Below are 10,908 nucleotides of genomic sequence, written 5' to 3' on the forward strand. Positions count from 1 at the left end.
TGGATATAGTGGCCAGGTGTGGTGGTGCACACCTTGAGTCCCAGCACTAGGGGACAGAGGCAGGCAGAGTGTTGGAAAATTGTGGCCAGCCTGGTCTACAAAGTGAGTTTCAGGACAGTAAGGGCTATGTAGTTTCTCTTTCTCTCTCTCTCTCTCTCTCTCTCTCTCTCTCTCTCTCTCTCTCTCTTTCTCATCCTGACTGTAGAAATTAATTGCAAGAAATTTTCATTAATTAGGTATTCATATGGAGAATTTTCAAATATGCAAATTAGAGAAGAGATAACCAATGAGGATGAACAGAAACAATTATCACTGATAAGTATTTTGCTTGAAAATGGCTATGGTGACGTGATATATAAATTATCCTCTTCCACAGCTACTGGTCTGCAGCTGATTTCATGATAGCAGTTGTAGCATTCCTCTGTGGGAAAGAAATGACTGTACAGTTCAATACCTCTTTCTTAGCCAAGCAGAATGCAGTCATAGCATATGTGTGACAGACACAAGATGCGCTCTGTAGGTGTTCTTTTCCTGGGTATTGTTGCAGTTTTATTTTGGTTGTGGTAGAGATGGCTTGTTTCAAAACGAATTGAGATTTGGCCTAGGGTGGGAATGGATTTTGAGTGTTTGATGCCTTTCTGAGGGGGGCAGGGAGGGAGGTGAGGGAGGGAAGGAAAGTGGGAGACCGAGAGAGAGAGAGAGGGAGAGGGAGAGAGAGAGACAGAGAGAGAGAAGAGAGAGAGAGAGAGAGAGGGAGGGAGAGAGAAATGGACATGGCCTAACTATATGGGAATTTTTTAAATTATTTATTTGTATTTTATGCATATGAGTGTTTTGCCTGCAAGCCGTTAAGTGCACTACAGCATGCAGCGCCAGCAGACACTAGAGGAGAATATCAGATCCCCTGGATCTGGACTTACAGAGCATTGTAAGCCACCATGTGGGTGCTGAGAACCAACCCCTGACCTCTACAAGAGCAGCAAAGACTCTTAATCGCTGAACCATTTCTCCAGCTCTCTGAAAAGTTTTCTTTATTTATTTTTAGTTTTTGATCCAGGGTCTCACTATGTAGCCCTCACTGGCTCAGAATTTACTGTGTAGACCAAGCTGGCCTTGCACACACAGAGATTGGTCTGCTTTTGCCTCTTGTGGACTGGGATATATGTTAATTTTTGCTCTACGTTTTGGTAAGTATATGAATACAACCAGACATATTCACCGTATGCATACACATGCACACAAAAGATACATACAAAATAAAAGAGTCATGTAAAGGGGCTGGAGTTAAAGCTCATTAACAAGTACTGTAGTTTTATTTGCTCCTTTAGAAACAAAAATTGGCAATAGAATCCACATATAAATTCGCGTAATCAAGATAATAAAAGTAAATAAAAATTTAAAAACCCAAAGGACTATAAAGGAATGCTTGACTAGAAGCATTACTTATACCAAATCTGTGAAAATCTCCATTTCTTTTTTTCCTGCCCAGTTGCCCACAGTAGACATTTCCAGATCGCCTGCAAAAGACTGTTCATGCCAGATTTTCTCAATACTCACATTTGAAGTCCTTAATGCTTTGGGGAGACAAATGAAGTTCATAGCCATTGCCCCAAAGCAGTACTTGTAGCGTGTTCAGTAATTAACTAGAAACCAGATTATTTCAGAAGCAAACCATCAGTGTTCTTTATGACTGAAACCTAGTGTTTAAAACTATGTACAATAAAGAAATGGTCCCTTTACTCAGTGACAAGAAGTTGTTGTTATAATGATTCAATTACCAACATTCTCATTGTTTGCCAGAAGAAACACATACAAATCATTATTTACAGATTCAATGATTAGCTTTGTTTCTTCCTGAAAAGGTCACTTTTAGAGTTTTATGTGACCACACATAGTCAAAGTCATTCTAAAAATGAAGACCAGAGTTATTGCTTAGCACCCCAAAGGTCTCTGCTCTGGCTCGTCATCGTAGGTTTCCCATGCTTGACTGTGTTCAGCCATTTTCAATTTTTTTCCCAGTTAATTATTTATTAAATAACCACATACTTAGAAGAAGCATTTCATTACAACAGCATTGACATATTCAATAACAATTTTCTGAGCTAAGATGCATCTTTTTCAAAATTGACTGTAAATTTTTAGGTTTACAGTTGAATTGATACAGATATAGAATATTGTACTCCATATGACCCCTATAAGACATAAAATTAAATGAGGTTTTAAACTTTTAAGAAGATCACCATTTCATTATTTCCATACAGAAAAATTCATTTTAATACAATTGACATTATGATGCACATGTATTTCTAATCTCTATATATCTTATTATTACTAGTCACAGTCAGTTACTTTCTGAGCTCCTTGGCATCTGAGCATGGATATAACGTCATCAGGTAGATTTCAACGGTAGTGTTTTTCACATCTACTAATTATTATTATTTTTTTAATCATCACTTTTAAAAACTTTTTAATAACTACATGATTAGAATAACCATTTCACTAGAGATTTAACATATTCAGTTAAACACACTCCAGAGCAAGAGTACATCTCTTTCACACGTGGGTGCAAGTTTCTAGGTTCACAGCTGAGTAAATACAGTTATACAATAAGAAGCCTGTGGGATGGAGAGAGCCATTTTCAAATTTTTAAATCACATTTGCAAGTATATTATTAATCTGGGGGGACTGAATTTTGCCAGTCACCAAATCCTTAAGTAGGTAAAATCAATTACTTAAAAGTTGAAAATGATCCTGTTTTGAGTTGCATTCTTTTCTAATTTCTCATGAGTTCTGGGTGCTAGGGATCTGCTGCTGAGCACCATGCTGTGACTCAGGCCTTCATCATAACCCTGGATTCTTTCCCTAGTTGGGTCACTCTGCTGAGTGGGAAGAAAGCTGTTGTTTTTCTAATATCATCTAAGTATTAAGTCCTTTCCCAGCTCTGGACTCCGAATAGAGTCTCATTCTTCTCTTTTGCTTTGCCTTTTTCTTTCTGTTGGCATTAGAATGACTCACAGTAACTGACATCATCCTAGACCTCCAGTTATTCTAACTAAAATGATATGGGAATGCTAAATTGTCTGTAGAGTTGTCAAGATTCAGATAGTGTCACTAGGAGGATATGGAGAAAAATTATTCTATATAATTCTTTTAGATCTGGATGTAGACAACAATTGCAAGAAAATTTCATCAATTCATTATGCATAAGGAGAATTTTCAAATATATAATTTAGAAAAGGGACAACCAATGAGAATTCAAAGAAACAATCATCACTGCGAAGTATTTTTCTAAAAAAAAAAAGATTGCCTAGTTGAAATTTTAAAATTTTATCAATGTGGAAGTTAAAAATACTATACATCAGAGCAGGGGAGATGGTTCAGTGGTTAAGAGCACTACCTGTTCTTGCAGAGGACCTGGGTATGATTCCCAACACCATATGGCAGCTAACAACCATCTGTAACTCCAGATCCAGGGGATCCTTTGCCCTCTTCTGACCTCATCAGGCATTGCATGACATGGGTGCACTTACATACATGCAGGCAATACACTCATATACATAAAATAAAAATAATTTTTAAAATATTAAATTAAAAAATCTGCTGGGTGTGGTGGTGCACGCCTTTAATCCCAGCACTCAGGAGGCAGAGACAGGCAGATCTCTGTGAGTTCAAGGCCAGCTGGGGCTACTGGGAGACCCTGTCTCAAAAAAGACCAAAAAAAAATCTTTATTCTTCCTAATAAAGAAAAAGTGTTTCTACAAGGAGTCTTGTGGTCATTTATAACTCTGACAAAATCAGTCATCTGAGTTATATCCAAAGAAAAAGGCAGTCTCAGACTAAGCTGGTTATCTCTACCAAACTTGTAATAGGGGGGCCCTGATAAATTCTGTCCTGAAAGTTTTATTTAAAGGATCTCAAAAAGTCTGGAAACTGCTTTAGCTTTGTGAATTACATACAATTTACCCTTTTTCTTACTCTGAGCTCTGATAACAGTACATGATTATATTTGTGCAAAATTGCAAATAATACAAGGATGGCAAAATACTCATTTACCCCATATTTATTCCTGCCTAAAAATCATGCAAGCTCAACATCAGGTTCTATTCCACATCTGTTTTCCTGTCTCTGGGGACTGGGTCTGTGTCTGTCTGACACAAGGTATATGCTTAAGAAAGGACTGTTGGAGTGGATTAATGCTGAATGGGTATTGTTCCTGCATATTCATAGATGTGTGACTCTATTATATGGGTATTTTAGAGAACAGCATATGGACTGAGATTTAGGTGTGGCAATGTGGGGTGACATCTACAGTGAGGCCACCTCTGGAACCTGAGTCAGGCTCTTTCAGTCCTCTGAAGGTGACACACTCAAACTCAAAAAGCCTGCCACTTGCTTTTCCCTGCCTATGACTGGGAGAACTAAAAGGCAGTTCTTTAAAATGTGTTTTAAAGATTATGAGTTTAGCTCAGTGTATAACACTTGCCTAGCACTTACCTGGGCTTGGCCTCCAACAGTACACACACATACCACATACACACACACACACACACACACACACACACACACACTCACACTTTTTAAAATAGTTATCACCTAGGGAAATTTATAATGCTCAAAGAAAGACAGTGGCAAATGGGAATTTCTTGGTTTTCAGACCTGATCTCTGATGCAGAAGGTAAACCACTTTGTGTAAGGATGTTTGGAACTTTCAGGAAGAAGGAATTTAAACATTTTCAACTAAATGAGGTTCCAAAATTAAAGATTCAATTAGGCAGAACTGTGATGACAGTCGCCAAGACCCAGGAGCAAAGAAGGGTTAGAGGTAAGTTGAAGGAAAGTTACAGATCTCCAATACCTGAATTTAACAGAGAACCAGAGAAAGAATCCAGCATTTGAGTTAGGAGTTGCTTAAATAAAACCAGGTCTGCTTCAAGTCAGACATTACTGGTATGAATGCAAAGGGCTAGCCACTGGAATCCTAACAGCCAGTATGGCCTCTTACTAGTAGCCTGCAAGTCTTCCAAATTGTCTCTCCATCACCGTGAGGCCCAGTAGCACCTGAAAAAGACTGAATAAGGAAATGAGTAGCACCCACTCTCCCCTCTTGAGGTCAGTTTAACTGTGAGGGAATCTTGGCAGCATGCAATGTGTTACCATCAATATTAGGAGATGGCAACTGGTATTGCAGCTGACACCCCTCCAAAACTGTACATCAGAATGGGGTGAAGTCTCATTTTTCTAAGCACTCATAGATTCCTCTAGTGGGGTGATCTTGAACTGCAGAAGAAGGGGGACTGACCTTTATTATGTGAGAAATAAAACAGCAGTGTAGAGACTCACTGAAGAAATGACTTGTACCATAAATAATATAAGGTTACCAGGTAGCAATCAGTCCTGCAGTGACTTCCAAAGTCAGCCAGATTTCTCAGTCTTATTGTAAAACCTGTAAGAAAAACCACAACTCATTTGACGTACGTGTGGTAGACTTGCTATGCTAACACCTCTGATTTTCAGACCTTCAGCATCTACACACTGGTAATACTCTTCTACACAGAGTCTGGCCTTGGATTCGAACATGCTTTTGAAACAGCACCTCTGCAGTTCTGATTTGTTTATTTTTGAGAATTTCATATAGGAGTACTGCATCTACACCCCCACTCCTCCCTCTCTCCTCTCCAACTCCTCTTACCCCCACCCTCTCTCAATCTTGTGCACTCTTATTTGATTTTATTGTTATTGATGTGTATACATTTGTATATATGCAATCTATTGAGTCGTGCTGTGTGTATATGTGTTTAGAACTGACCATTTGGGATCAGATAACTTATGAGGAAGCTCATCCCTGGAAAAAAGTGACTCTCCCTTTCTCAGCAGCCACTGATTGCCTGTCACTCTTCATCTAGAGGTGGGGCCTTGTGGAATTGCCCCTCCACACTGCCTGATCAACTGGTGTTGCCACCTCGCAGGACTTGTTCAGTAGTCATATTGCTGAGATTTCATGCATGCGACTTTCCTGTTATGTTCATTGCCCCTCTCGTCACAATAGCTAGGGAATGCAAACAGCCTAAATGTTCCTCAACTGATGATTGATTGGGTAATGAAAATGTGGTGCATTTGAGTTTCTTTTTTTTTTTTTTCAGCTGTAAGAAGAAATGAAATCATAAAATTTACAGGTAAACGGATGAAACTTGGAAACCATTTTACTAAATGGGTAACCAGATCCTGAAAGACAAGCAGTACTTGTTCTCTTATTTGTAGATCATAATTTCTTTATTTTGATGGACCCTTGCTGCTAGCCCTCAAAAGTGGATTAACCTGTGGAAGGATATAACACATGGGAACTGGACCTGAAGTGTCCTGTGCTAGATCATCCAGGCTTCAGGCAAGTTCGATCCAACATCAGATAAATGAATGTGCCTGGCCACTAAGTTGAGCTATACATCCCTGAGAAATGGCAAGTGGTTGTTGTTTTAAACCCCCAGTATTAGGAAGAATTACAAACAGAGATTCAGCTTAGAATCACATGGCAGCAAGGAAATAAGAGGTTGTGAGTTGAGTAAAGCTGGGACTGAAGGCAGACTCTGAATCTGTGAAGAAAATGTACAAATGTTGAAATTGCAAAAACACAGCATCATTCTAGTCTAACATGTAATACCTGATAAGATTTTCTCATATAAATATTTTACTGATAGAGGTATCATCATACATTAGGTAATTTTCTGGAAATTCTTTTGACTCTTGGGTGTCACCATTATAATGAAGAAAATAACTACTAGCACAATCATTTTTATTGTTACTACTATTTTGATATTTTGAAAAATAATATCACACAAAAAAGCCAAAGATGGCTGGGCACAGTGGTACATACCTTTAATTCCAGCATTTGGAAGGCAGAAGCACATGGATCCCAGAGAATTCCAGGCCAACCTGCTTTATACATTGATTTCCAAACCAACTAAGGCCATATAGTGAGACCTGGTCTCAAGAAAAAAAAAGCCAAAGTTTATATTTTGTATAGATAATTAGAATTAATATATACTAAAATAATTGAACTTACTTTCCTCCAGGGAAGACAGCCCTAATTCCTTTCTACAGGTAATGGTCATGATGAATTTGGTTCTCTTAAAAAATAATGTTTTTCTAAAACAGCAGATCTTAAATAATTATATATTATATTATCTAATCCACATATTTTGACTATATTATTAAACAGAGTGTGTGAAACAGTATAGAACGAATTCAACCATTCCATTTATTCTGTGTAAGCTTAGAGCGTGACTAGCTCTCTCACTCTGAATGCAATTTGGAATACTCCCTATGTTTTAACTACTATAAGAACTGCCAAGTTGAATGTCCTTGTTCATATCTTCCAGAGCATTTACCTCAAAACTGAAATGCTGGGTCATAAGTACGCATATTTTAATTTTTATAAAATGCTTTTCAGAACACTTGTGATCGTTGAGTATTCTCATCTGGGTCTGTGTGTATGTGATTTCTGGTTCCCACAAACCCAGGTCATACTTGACTCTGAAAAATTGTATGAGAGTCTGTCAAATAGTAAGTATAAAATGTTATTTGTTCTTCAAATTTTGTTTCTTTCGGTGCTTGTAAAGAAAACCATCTTTTCATATGCTTTTTATCATTGTAAGTTTCTATTTTGTGAATTGCCTGATCCTTTCATAGACCGATTATTTATTGAGTCACCACTTTGTGTGCACTTTTCGAAGTTCTTCATGCAATCCTGGTAATAAACCTTTGACTGTAATATGTGTTGTAATGCCTTCTTCACCTCTGACTCACATCTACTTGTTCGCAGCATCTGTGCTAGTTATTTGTTTCTGTGAAAAACATTTCCATGAACACAATAGCTTAAAACAGTGCATGTTTAATATCTTGCAGTTTTGTGTATCAAGATTTGAACCCAGTTCAGCAAACCCTCTGCTTCAGTGCTCCTCAAAAGGTTACAATCAGGGTGTCAAGCTGAGGGCACGTGCATCTGAACAATCAACAGAGCTTGGATAGGCTTCTAGTCTTACCTGCCTGGAGGTGGTGTTTGTGGTATTGAGCTCTTCTGTGCTGAACTGAGGGCTTTCCTTCTTGGCGGGTTGACAGGAAAGCCTGCTTTACTAACGTAAGGGAACACATGCGCATGGAACAATGTAGTCAGATCTTTTGTGATCTAGCCAGGGAAATGGCCCATTCCTCAGGCTGAAACAGTATAGGTTAGAAGTGGGTTACTCCAGGGGAAGGAATTACCAAAGTCATGCAAGGCAAAGGAAAAATATCATAGGGGACCACATGAAAACCATCTATCACAGTAACCTCCTTGTGCAGAAGCTTTTAACATGCAGTTCAATGTATCTGTATTTGTTATAACAATCTGCTTGTTTAAAATTTCCTTTTTCTTTTTGTTCACATATCATTCTATCTTCTGAGATAGTAAAGGTAGTAAGCTACACTTTTCTCTCATAATTTTCCAAAGCTAGTCATTTAGTTTTCTTTTGTGATATGAATGACAGATCATTTTTCTACACAGAAAGTTAACTATCCCGGTACCACTGTGTTCCCATACATTTGGAGTCACATTGCTTTTGTGTTTCAATGAGACATGCTTAATTTGGTTTCCTTTTTATCCCTTTTGATCTGTTTCTCTGTTGGGGCAACATCATGACTTTGTCTTCAAGGAGACATTCCCCAAATTTTATCACAACTCTTGGTAACTGGAGAGTATATCACCTTGTCTTCTTTCCAAAAACAATCTTGTTTGCTACTGTATATTTTTTTCCTCTGTGATAAATTCCTCCTTATGCATAGGAGATAGTCCCCTAGTGGACTTCTAAAACTTTGTATAATGCTATTATATTTATTTTTCCTATATACACACTTTTGATGAAGTTTAATTTATAGATTATCACAGTAAGATTAACATCAGTAGCTAATATTAAAATACAACAATTATAGTAAAGTACTACAATAAAAATACTTTAGGCACTGGAGAGGCGGCTCAGTGGTTAAGAGCGTTTGTTATGCAATTATGAGGCCCCAGCACTCATGATGAGCCACTTATAACCACCTATAACTCCAGCTCCAAGGGGTCAAATGCCCTCTTCTGGTCTCACCTGGCTGCAGTTTTTTCTGTCTCTCTGTGTCTTTCTCTCTTCTTCCCCCTTTCCCTTCCCACCTGCCTCCCTCCGTTATCTCCCTCAGCCTTCCTCCCCATTCATCTCCCTCTCCCACACATATAAATTGAGGTCTTACTGAATTTTCTGTTACGGGGTTTTTTAAGCCTATCCCCACTAAATGACTTAAAACATTTTAGAAATTGGAGAGACAACAGAGTCCAAGAAAGCTCATTCTTGGGGATGTCATTTCTTTCCCTCTCCTCTTCTATCTTGAAGACTTTTGTGGACTGCTTGGGAATTTCTGACGTCAATGACTGCATGTTCTTGTTTGAAATCAAACCAACTCAAAGCAACGTTGCTATTATCCTTCTTAGAGATAAATTACGTTAAGGCTTTCAATTTTTGACAAATTTACACAGAGTCACTTAGTCTTAGAGAAAGAATTTATGACATAAACACATGTCTTCCTGACCCCAAAGTTGATGCTCATAAGCATTATGTTATGCTCTTTCCTTTCCCTCAAATATGCTGAAACTGTAAAGCATGAACATATTAAAAATGACTGAGGCCAGAGGGATAGCTCAGTGGGCAAAAGTGCTTGCAACCAAGCCTGATAAACCTGAGTTTGATCACTGACATCCACAGGGATTGAAGGAGAGAACTGACTCATGAAAATTTTCTTCTGACCTGCACACACACCCAGACACAGACACACAGACACACAGACACACAGACACACACACACACACACACACACATAAATGTAAAAAATAATAGTGTATTTTTATACTAGGATCATAGTTGTTTGGAACAGTATTTATTATCGCCCTTATTTTGTGATATTCTCATGGAAGACCTACATTTATCATTTAATCTAGTTATTTATTCTCTAATTTTATATAATATCAACCCATAATCAACCAACCAAAATAAAAACCGAGGGCTTGGATATATGGCCAGCGGTTATTAAGAGCACTGGCTGGTTTGATTCCCAGCACCCACATGGCAGCTAATAGCTGTCAGTAACTCCAGTTCCAGAGGATCTGACACCTTCTTCTGACCTCTTTGGACGTTGCATGACAAGCATGCATTTATATACATGCAGGCAATACACTCATAGACATAAAAAATAAAAATAATACATAAAATATTTTAAAAGCTGAAATATCTATAAGGAAATAAAATATGGTCCCTTCTCCTTTAATCTCCTCACTGGTCATCTCGCTGATACACATCCTAAACCCATGTTCATAATTTCTTTTGATTTTTTTCTTGTAATTCAAAGTCTAAAAGATATTTACCTACATATCACAAACTTTCAAAACTTTAAAGACCTTTTAAGACTTTATTTGGCAGGAGTTTAGAGTTAGTTATGATGGGGGACATGAAATCCGACTTTGCTATTTTTCAAGTGACCGGCCATTTTTCACAAGCCTATTATTGAATGGTCTGTCAGTATTTCTTCTGTTGCAAACTGAAGTCCGCTGCTTACTGAGGTCTTTTCTGTGCTTCTGATTCTTTCATTTGGTTATGTAACTACCGTCCTGTCTTAAATTCCAGCTTGGTAACATGTCTAGATTTCTGATCCAGCAAGTTTTTCCTCCCAATTTACATCCTCAGAGGGACTCCTGATTGTTATACCTCCTGTAAACTGGAGCCGCAGCTTAGGAATTTCCCAGTAAAATTCTATTGAAGTGTTAACTGGAATTGTATGCAATCTCTAGTTCAATTATGGAAAAATAAGAATATTTGTGATTTGAGTCCTCTTGATCATGACAGTCCATTT

The 10,908-nt window shown here is 38.0% G+C and overlaps 1 non-coding gene across 1 annotated transcript; it reads left to right on the top strand.

Moving 5' to 3' along the window:
• The first annotated feature begins 368 nt into the window (after positions 1-368).
• On the top strand, positions 369-506 carry LOC115070610. Its single transcript, XR_003849757.1, has one exon. It is a non-coding gene; the product is annotated as a small nucleolar RNA SNORA41 (small nucleolar RNA).
• Positions 507-10,908: the final 10,402 nt, after the last annotated feature.

The sequence above is a fragment of the Nannospalax galili genome, unplaced genomic scaffold (genome assembly GCF_000622305.1).
Source record: "Nannospalax galili isolate Female #2095 unplaced genomic scaffold, S.galili_v1.0 scaffold1477, whole genome shotgun sequence".
Classification (NCBI taxonomy): domain Eukaryota; kingdom Metazoa; phylum Chordata; class Mammalia; order Rodentia; family Spalacidae; genus Nannospalax; species Nannospalax galili.